Genomic DNA, 10,140 nt, shown 5'->3' with positions numbered 1-10,140 from the left:
CTCACTGCAAGCTCCGCCTCCCAGGTTCAGGCCATTCTCCTGCCTCAGCCTCCGAGTAGCTGGGACTACAGGCGCCCGCCACCACGCCCGGCTAGTTTTTTGTATTTTTAGTAGAGACGGGGTTTCACCATGTTAGCCAGGATGGTCTCGATCTCCTGACCTCGTGATCCGCCCGCCTCGGCCTCCCAAAGTGCTGGGATTACAGGCTTGAGCCACCGCGCCCGGCCAACATTTCTCTTTCTAATAAAGCCCTCTGAGTGGGAAAAAACACAAATGATTTTTCCTCTGCTATTACACAAAACTCAACACAGAAGACTTCTGTGAGCAAACATGTGCAGGTTTTTCCACACACACCAAGCTAGCAATCAGTTCTGTAATGGACAACCAGCTGGGTGTCCTCCAATTCAATTCAGACACTATCTACCTGGAGATAGGATCAGATCCCTCAGGTTGAGGGCTTTGTCCCACAAGACTGGCTCACCCTTCAGACACTGGTTCCAAGTCTGGGCCTCCAGAATGTCATGCATGTTATTAACATGCACGTTAATAAATTTGTCTTTCTTTTCTCCTATTAATCTGCCTTTTGTCAGCTGACTTGCAGCAAACCTTCAGAGGTTTACACCCAAATTGCAATTCTGTTTTTCCCAAATAAAATGTTTTATTTTAGAGATTTCTCTTAATATTTTATCTGATTTTGATAGGGCCAGTTCTTTAAGCTACAAATGGCTGTAAGTTAAGAGGGTAGAGGAACCAGCAGGTAACCAACTCAGTGACACACACAGAGCCCAACAACCCACACTCACACAAAAGCCAGTCTTTCTAGTCACAGGAGCACATTCACACACCACTCACAGCGTCACAACCGCATAGGTTGTTGTGGACACCTACCCTACCCTGTTACACGCGCTCACTGACATGCATACTGCACACTCACTCCCACCCTCGGTCACCCTCAGTCACACAATCCCTCTCCTCTCAGGCTCACACAGATGAGAGGCCAAAACCAACACCCTGTCTATGCCAGAGGCCTTCTCTAGTGCAGCTCTGAAATCCCAACCTCTGCTCTCCCTGCAGGTTCATGTCTGGCATCTTTCTAGGTCCAAAATTACCTTGTGTTGGTTTCTCCCTTTGACATGACTATCTTACTATGTGGCCCCCAATAACCATGCGGACATAGGAAAACCCGAGACATCAAGATTATTTTAGCCCCAGTAGCCTCTGAAAAATGTGGTCTTCAAGAGAAAACTTTGTGGCAGTGGAAGCCCCACATTCAAACTGCTCCCATTGCATTTTCAATCCACTCTCCAATGACTGGCTTTTGGAAAACTTCAGAGATTTCCTGCCGGCAATGTACTGTGCAGGCCCACAGTCAGCTAAGGACTGGTGTTTCTGGCCTGTGTGCAGGGAGAGGTAAGGTAGGTGCACTGGCCCTCGGGGAAGGCTGATGATGGAAATTGCTGATTAAATGATTGGATTTTTAAAAAAATTAAATCAGTCCTCTGTCCAAAGCCAAGACAGGCCAAAAGCTAGGCCTCTAGAATTAAACAGGTAGCCAAGTTGTGAATGCAAAGGAAAAGTTCTTAAAGCAAATTAAAAGTGCCACTCCACTGAATACATGAATAAGAAAATAAAATAGCCTTATTGCTGATATGAAAAACATGTTATGGTCTGGATAGAATATCAAACCAGCCACATCATCCCCTTAAGCCAAAGCCAAATCCAGAGAAAGGCCCTAAGCTCTCTTCAATTCTGTGAAGTCTGAGAGAGGTGAGGACACTGTGGAAGAGAAGTTTGAGACTAGTGGAGGATGGTTCATGAGGTTTAAGGAAAGACGGCATCTCCATAACATAAAAGTCCAAGGTCCAGTCTGGCCAACATGGTGAAACCCCATCTCTACTAAAAATACAAAAATTAGTCTGGTGTGGTGGCAGGTACATGCAATCCCAACTACTCAGGAGGCTGAAGCAGGAGAATTGCTTAAACCCAGAAGGCGAAGGTTGCAGTGAGCCCAGATCGCATCATTGTACTCCAGCAGCCTGGGCAACAGAGTGAGACTCTGTCTCAAAAAAAAAAAAAAAAAAAAAAAAAAAAAAAAAAAAAGTGCAAGGTGAAGCAACAAGAGCTGATGTAGCAGCTGTTCTAAGTCATCCAGAAGATCTAGCTAACATAACTGACAAAGGTAGCTACACTAAACAGATTTTTCAATGTAGATAAAACAGCCTTCTTTAATGGCCATGACTTCTCCTCTCTAGCTATGAAAAGTCCCAGATGGCATCTTCTTCCATGTCACTACTACTACTCAGAAAAAAAGATACCTTTTTTAATATTATTGGTCATTGACAATGCACAAGTCATCCAAGAGCTGTGATGGAGATATACAAGGACACTGATGTTCTTTTCATGCCTATTAACACAACCACCATTCTGCAGCCCATGGATCAAGCAGTAAGTTTGATTTTCAGTCTATTATTTAAGAAATCCACTTCATAAGGCTATAGCTGCCATACATCGTGATTCCTCTGATGGATGTAGGCAAAGTACATAGAAAACCTTGTGGAAAGAACTCACCACTCTACATGCCATTAAGACTATTTGCGATTCATGGGAGGAGGTCAAAATGTCAACATTAACAGGAGTTTAGAAGAAGTTGATTCCAACCCTCACTTTTTTTTTTGAAGACTTTGAGGGCTTCAAAACTTCAACAGAGGAAGGAACTCCAGATGGGGTGGAAATAGCAAGAGAATTAGAAGTGGAGCCTGAGGGTGAGCATATGTGAACTGATGAGGAGTTGCTTCTTATAGTTGAGCAAAGAAAAGTGGTTTCTGGAGATGGTAATCTACTCACGGTGGAGATTCTTTGAACATTGTTGAAATGACAACAAAAGATTTCGGATACTACATGAACTTAGTTGATAAAGCAGGGACAGGGTTTGAGAAGATTGCCTCCAACTTTGAAAGATGTTCTACTGTGGGTAAAATGCTACCAAACAACATTGCATGCTACAGAAAAATCTTTTGTGAAAGGAAGAGTCAATCCATGCAGGAAACTTCATTGTTGCACTTTTTTTTTTTTTTTTTTTTTTTTGAAACAAGCTCTCACTCTGTTGCCCAGGCTGGAGTACAGTGGTGCGATCTCAGCTCACTGGAGCCTCCACCTCCCAGGTTCAAGCAATTTTCATGGCTCGGTCTCAGCCTCCCAAGTAGTTGGGATTATAGGCATGTACCACCATGCCTGGGTAATTTTTGTATTTTTAGTAGAGACAGAGTTTCACCATGTTAGCCAGGATGGTCTTGAACTCCTAGCCTCAGGTGATCTGTCTGCCTCAGCCTCCCAACGTAGGTATGTAGATTTTTTAGATATAATGTCGTTGCCCACTTAATTGACTACTTTAAACATAACTTTTATATGCACTGCAAGACCAAACAGGCTCAACTTATTTTTTTTTTTTTTATTTTTTATGTTTTTTTTGAGACGAGTCTCGCTTTGTCACCAGGCTGGAGTGCAGTGGCATGATCTCGGCTCACTGCAACCTCCACTACCCAGGTTCAAGCTATTCTCCTGCCTCAGCCTCCCAAGTAGCTGGGACTACAGGTGCCCGCCACCATGTCCAGCTAATTTTTGTATTTTTAGTAGACATGGGGTTTCACCATGTTGGCCAGGATGGTATTGATCTCTTGACCTCGTGATCTGCCCGCTTCAGCCTCCCAAAGTTTTATTTTGATACTTGCCTTTATCTCTGTGGTCTGGAACCAAACCCACAATATCACCAACATAGGCCTATACAGCATAATCCCACATTATAACCACTCTTTTGCTTACATCCTCACCTCCATGAGCTTCTCTGCTTCATTTTTGCTGAAATACAGTTGTCTCTCAGTATCTGAGGGGAACTGGTTCCAGGACTCCCATGGATACCAAAAATCCATGGATACTAAAGTCCCTTATATAAAATGGTATAGTATTCACCGGGTGTGGTGGCTCATGACTATAATCCCAGCACTTTGGGAGGCCGAGGCAGGCTGATCACTTGAGGTCAGGAGTTTGAGACCAGCCTGACCAACATGGTGAAACCCTGTCTCTACTAAAAACACAAAAATTAGCTGGGTGTGGTGGCGCGCATCTGTAATCCCAGCTACTCAGCAGGCTGAGGCAGGAGAATTGCTTGAACCTGGGAGGCAGAGGTTGCAGTGAGCCAAGACTGCACCACTGCACTCCAGCCTAAGTGACAGAGCGAGAGCGAGACCCCATTTCAAAAAAAAAAAAAGTATAGTATTTGCATATAACCTACATGCATCTTCCTGTATACAGATGGTCCCAGACTTACAATGGTTTAACTTACAATTTTTAGACTTTAGGACAGTGTTAAAGTTATACTCATGCAGTATGTTCCTGGATTTCCAACGGAGTTAGAAGTTTATCTGGATGCAACCCCAGCAGAAGTTAAGGAGTGTCTGTACTTTAAATAATCTCTAGACTACCTATAATACCTTAAAAAATATAAATGGTATATAAGTAGTTGTTATCCTGTGTTGTTTAGGGAATAATGACAAGGAAAAAAGTCTGTACATGTTCAGAACAGACACAACCATCATAGGTAAGCCTAATTACACTTTCAGTCTGTGGTTGGTTGAATCCATAGATGTGGAACCCACAGAAACAAAGGGCTCATTGTATCACAACCTTAGGTAAATCTAACTCTTTTTTACTCTATGCTTGATCTTATGCAACTGGTATAGTCAAAGAAAAATGTGTGAGCCATGATGTGCCACCTCACTCCAGCCTGTGCAACAGAGAACCTGTTGCTATAAAAAACAAAGAAATATATACGCAGATTAGACTCATATTAAAATAGTCACAAACCAGAAGCAGGACATTAACACTGCCCAGCATTCCTATTCGATTTATTTTCTTCCTTCCTTCCTTCCTTTTCTTTCTTTCTTCCTCTTTCTTCCCCTTTCTTTCTCTCCCTTCCTTTCTTCTTCTTTCTTTGTTTCTCCTTTCTTTCTCTTTCTTTTTTCTTTCTCCTTCTCTCCCTTTCTCTTTTCTTTCTTTTTTTTTTCTTTCTTTCTTTCCCCTCTCTTTCTCTTCTTCCTTCCTTCCTTCTTTCTTTCCTTTCTTTCCTTCTTTCTTTCTCTCTCTCTCTCTCTCTCTTTCTTTCTTTCTTGGTTGAGACAGAGTCTTGCTCTGTCACCCAGGCTACAGTGCAGTGGTACAATCACAGCTCACTACAGTCTCAATCTCCTGGGCTCACGGGATCCTCTTGCCTCAGCCTGCCACGTGGTTGGGACTACAGGTGTGCACCATCACTCCCAGCTAATTTTTTGATGTTTTTGTAGAGACAGGGTTTTACTTAGTTGCCTAGGCTGGTCTCAAATTCCTGAATCAAGTGATACTCCTACCGTAGCCTCCCAAAATGCTGGGATTCCAGGTATGAGCCATGGCACCCAGCTCCCATTCTATTTCGTTTCTTTTCTTTTTTTTTTTTCTTTTCAATTGAGATGGAGTCTCACTCTGTCACCAGAACGAGGAGTGCAGTGGTTCAGTCTCGGCTCACTGCAACCTCCACCTCCCAGGTTCAAGTGATTCTCCTGCCTCAGCCTGCTGAGTAGCTGGGATTACAGGCATGCACCTCCACCATGCCTGGCTAATTTTTGTATTTTTAGTAGAGACGGGGTTTACCATGTTGGTCAGGCTGGTTTCCAACTCTTGACCTCAAGTGATCTGCCCTCCTCTGCCTCCCAAAGTGCTGGGATTACAGGAGTGGCCACCACACCCAGCTCCATTCTATTTTCTTAATCATTTCCTTTTCTTACTCAGACTATCAATGAGAAAATCTTGGCTGACAGTGAAACCGCATGTTAGAAAGTTAGGCCTCAACAATATAAATATGCTAAATGAAAAGCATTATACTCTTACAACCTTAAAAGAATAAGTTACCCCTTTGTCTCAAACTACATCAGTAACAGCAACAATAATCGTAAACAGAGGAAGATTGCTGTCCTTGATGCTAAACTGAATTTTTAGGTTCTCTTTACCATATGAGAATACATGGAAGAATCTGAATGATATGCCAAATGAATATGAGACTTTTTTTTTTTTTTTTGAGAGTCTTGCTCTGTAGCCCAGGCTGGAGTGCAGTGGCAAGATGTCGGCTCACTGCAACCTCCGCCTCCTGGGCTCTCCTTCCTTAGCCTCCCGAGTAGCTGGGATTACAACCGTGCACCATCACGCCAGACTAATTTTTGTATTTTTAGTAGTGATGGGGTTTCGTCATGTTGGCCAGCCTGGTCTCGAATTCCTAACCTCAAGTGATCCGCCCGCCTTGGCCTCCCAAAATGCTGCGATTACAGGCATGAGCCACCACACTCGGCAGAATATGAGAACGTTAATGAGATTCAGCTCAATGGCTCCCAAAATCTACTGGGAAAAAAGCAGATTGGTATTAGGACATTCAGACACATTTCAGACAAAGGAAAGCATGCCCTAAAACCAGTAATCTTAGGAAAGAAAAAAGCCAACTAGCCTAAACATTGATTTTTAGACGTGAAAGAATTTTTTTCCTCCTCATCAGAGTCCTTTTGAGTAATAGCAGGACCAAGGAGGGGGAAAAGAATCATGAGTTACCAGGTCCTTCCTTGAAGCACGGAATGCCTCGTAACACAATACCCTCCACACCTTCCCTGTTCACACACTTTAACACATGGAGGTAGGAGGGAGGCTGGAATCTGGGTATGAGTTCACAGCAGGTTCCTGGGGTCCGAGCTCTGGGAAAGATGAGGTTCTGAGACAAGTAGCTCGCTCTCAGAGTTCACAAAGAAATAAGCTCCCAGGCGTTTCCAATCTCACAGCAAGTCAATGCCTTCTTGCTGGAAAACTTCATTTAGAGTTCAGTATCCAATTTCCCTCTTGCAGACATTTTTTGTGTGTGTGTCAGCCGCAAGCAGCTGTGAGGAGAGAGGGGAGAAGACGCATCCAGGAACCTACAGCCACGACTCAAAGTGACACCGCAGTGCCACCGCAATCAACGTACATGAAAAGGACAAGCACCTCACATCCCCGTCACGCAAGCACAGCCACTCACTCACCTGTCACAGCCTCACAACCGCACCCACCGTCAAGGAGGCACATCACAGCCTCTCACACGCACAGTTTCTCTCTCACACACTCTCAAACATTCTCCATCTGACATATACAACATTCTCTCACGTGCGCACTCAAATACCCTCCTCTGCTGTTCATGCACCCACGGGCCTGAGATTCCGATAACAACTGGTCATCCAACTACAGGCTTCCACGGTTTAAGCGCTTCCTCCACCACCCCGGCCGGTTTAGGTTGGGCTCCAATGTAACTTGATTGCCCAGAGCTCTGCCTGCGAGTACCCTATGCCTATCCTGAAATGAGTTCAACTCACCTTGCAAAAGAACCACGCGAAAACGGAAGGGAAGCCATAGAGTGGGTGTTCCCGTTGCCCTCTGGGAAATGTAGTTTAAGCCTAAAGATCCATGACGGCGGTGGCTTGTGGGAAAAGTGTCTCGGAACCCCAAATCCCGGTTAGATTGCAGGCACCGCCGGACACTGGCTCCCGGAGGGTTTAATCTTCCCTCTACCCGGAGTGCGCAGACACAGAGACTTACTGCGCTGGCGAAGATAGCTGAGACGAAGCCATGTTCGACTTGTCCTCGGAGTCCTGAGGGTTTCAGTGACCACAGAAGGCTGAGAAGGGGAATCCGAACTCGGAGCTGCCGGAAGCCTCGGGCTGGTTGAGTGTAGAGCCGGTCGGGGAGGGGGTTCAAGGTGTGGCCGCGAGGGCGAGCGTGGGGGATCGGGTATGAGCTCCCGAGGGCGGGGACTCTGCTCTGTGTCCCCTGAGGAGGTCCAGCCTTGTTATAAGGTATGAGAAAAGTAACTTTTAAAGAATGGACAAATACTAATTGTATGTTTTATATACTGATAGAGTACAATATGCTGTTTTGATCTATGTTTACAATGTGAAATGATTAAGTCAAGCTAATTAAATCTGTCACCTCACTTTTTTGTGGTGAAAACATTTGAAATCTACTCTTTGAGCAATTTTGAAACATACAACACATTATTTATGTAGTTGCTATTCTGTGCAATAGATTACTAAAGTGCTAACTAACTGAAATTTTGTACTCCTTTAATTAATATCTCCCTTTCCCCCATTTTTCAGTCTCTGGTAAACACCATTCTCTGCCTCTTAAGAGTTAGACTTTTTTAGATTCCACAAATACCACTTATGTGATATTTGTATTTGTCTTTCTGTTCCTGGCTTCTCTCACTTAGCATAATGTCCTCTTGGTTTATCCGTGTTGTCACAGATGACAGAATTTTCCTCGTTTTATTTTTATTTTTTATTTATTTTCTAAAAATCTATCTTTTATTTGTTTTTTAAAAACTCCATCTTGAGACGGAGTTTCACTCTTGTCCCCCGGGCTGGAATGCAATGGCACAGTCTCAGCTCACTGCAACCTCTGCCTGCCCAGTCCAAGCAATTCTTGTGTCTCAGCCTCCCAAGTATCTGGGATTATAGGCATGCGCCCCTACATCGGCTAATTTTTGTATTTTCAGTAGAGACAGGGTTTCACCATGTTGATCTGGCTGGTCTCGAACTCCTGACCTCAGGTGATCCACTCACCTTGGCCTCTCAAAGTGCTGTGTTTACAGGTGTGAGCCACTGTGCCCGGCCAATTTTCCTCTTTTTAAAAAGTGAATAGTATTCCTTTATATATACATATATATGTATATGACATTATATATATAATATGTAACATTCTCTTCATCCATTTATAACATGCTGGACACCTAGGTTGCTTCCATATCCAATGCAGAATAATGCTGCAGTGAATATGGTAGTGCAGTTCTCTCTTCAGCATGCTGATTTCAATTCCTTTAGCTATACACCCACAGGTGGGATTGCTGGAACATAGAGTAATTCTATTTTTAGTTTCTGATGAATCGCCGTATTATTTTCCATAATGGCTGTATTAATATACATTGGGAAATGTACTTACTTTTGATGCTGTTGGGAATGGACTGGTTTATTCAATAAATTGTGTTAGGTACATTGACTAATTAGTGGGTAGAAGTGAAGTTATATTTACTTAATTCTTTAAGGCATAGTCAAAACAGACTGAATAATTAAATGTAAAAATGATCTGGAGAAAACGTTTTTGGCTTTTTTTTGAGATGGAGTCTCGCTCTGTTAACCAGGCTGGAGTGCAGTCGTGCGATCTCGGCTCACTGCAACCTCTGTCTCCCGGGTTTGAGTGCTTCTCCTGCCTCAGCCTCCCAAGTAGCTGGGATTACAGGCATGTGCCACTGCACCTGGCTAATTGTATATGTTTTAAAATATTGAGTTAGGAATAGATTTTCTAAGCTAAATTGACGTGAAATGCTAAGGAAATAGTGAGATTTAACTTGATAATTATGTGTCTGAATGAATCAGCCAATTAATAAAATTAAAACAGGCCAGGGGCTGTGTTGCATGCCTGTCATCCCAGTACTTTGGGAGGCCAAGACAGGCAGATCGCTTGAGTCCAGGAGTTTGAGACCAGCCTGAGCAACACATCAAAACGCTGTCTCTACAAAATACAAAAATTAGCCAGGCGGGGTAGCATATGCCTGTAGTCCCCACTACTTGGGAGGCTGAGGTAGGAGGATCACCTGAGCCCAGAGAAGTCGAGGGTGCAGTGAGCTGTGATCCTGCCACTGCACTTCCAGCCTGGGCGACAGAGTGAGACCCTGTCCCAAAGAAACTAAAATAAAATGAAATGAAAACAAATACAAGACAAAAATGGATCGACTTAACACACAGTATGATGAACAGACATAGATAACAATACTGATCCAGTGTGTTTCTGTTATCAAACTCTTGGTCACTAGTCTAAAGGAAATGGGAATGGTGACTATAAATTCACAACCATTTACAACATTAGAAATACAAATTATCATCAGATATATCAGACTCACAATTACTTGCCCTTTTAAAAATTCATCCTGCTCTCCATAATTAAGAAAATATTGATAACTCTTTTTTTCCCTTAACTTAGCCCTTTGTGCTCCTGAATCTCTGAATTTGTGTTCACATCTTAAGACGCTTTTTGTAATTATTTACTGTA

The 10,140-nt window shown here is 43.4% G+C and overlaps 1 protein-coding gene across 5 annotated transcripts in view; it reads right to left on the bottom strand.

The window, feature by feature from the left end:
• Positions 1–8,343, bottom strand: part of ZNF573 (zinc finger protein 573) — a 49,062-nt gene extending 40,719 nt beyond the window's left edge. For 3 of the 5 annotated variants that reach the window (XM_025367905.1, XM_025367903.1, XM_025367906.1), the window contains exon 1: positions 7,413–7,459. The gene's annotated coding sequence lies outside the window, so the exon portion shown is untranslated. Of the gene's footprint in view, positions 1–6,303; positions 6,418–7,412 lie in introns of all 5 variants that reach the window. The other 2 variants (XM_025367901.1, XM_025367902.1) reach the window with 2 other exon arrangements.
• Positions 8,344–10,140: the final 1,797 nt, after the last annotated feature.

This window comes from Theropithecus gelada, chromosome 19 (genome assembly GCF_003255815.1).
Source record: "Theropithecus gelada isolate Dixy chromosome 19, Tgel_1.0, whole genome shotgun sequence".
NCBI classification, from domain to species: Eukaryota; Metazoa; Chordata; class Mammalia; order Primates; family Cercopithecidae; genus Theropithecus; species Theropithecus gelada.
The sequence above is the reverse complement of the archived record's forward strand: the minus strand, read 5'-3'. Positions and strand labels throughout refer to the sequence as shown.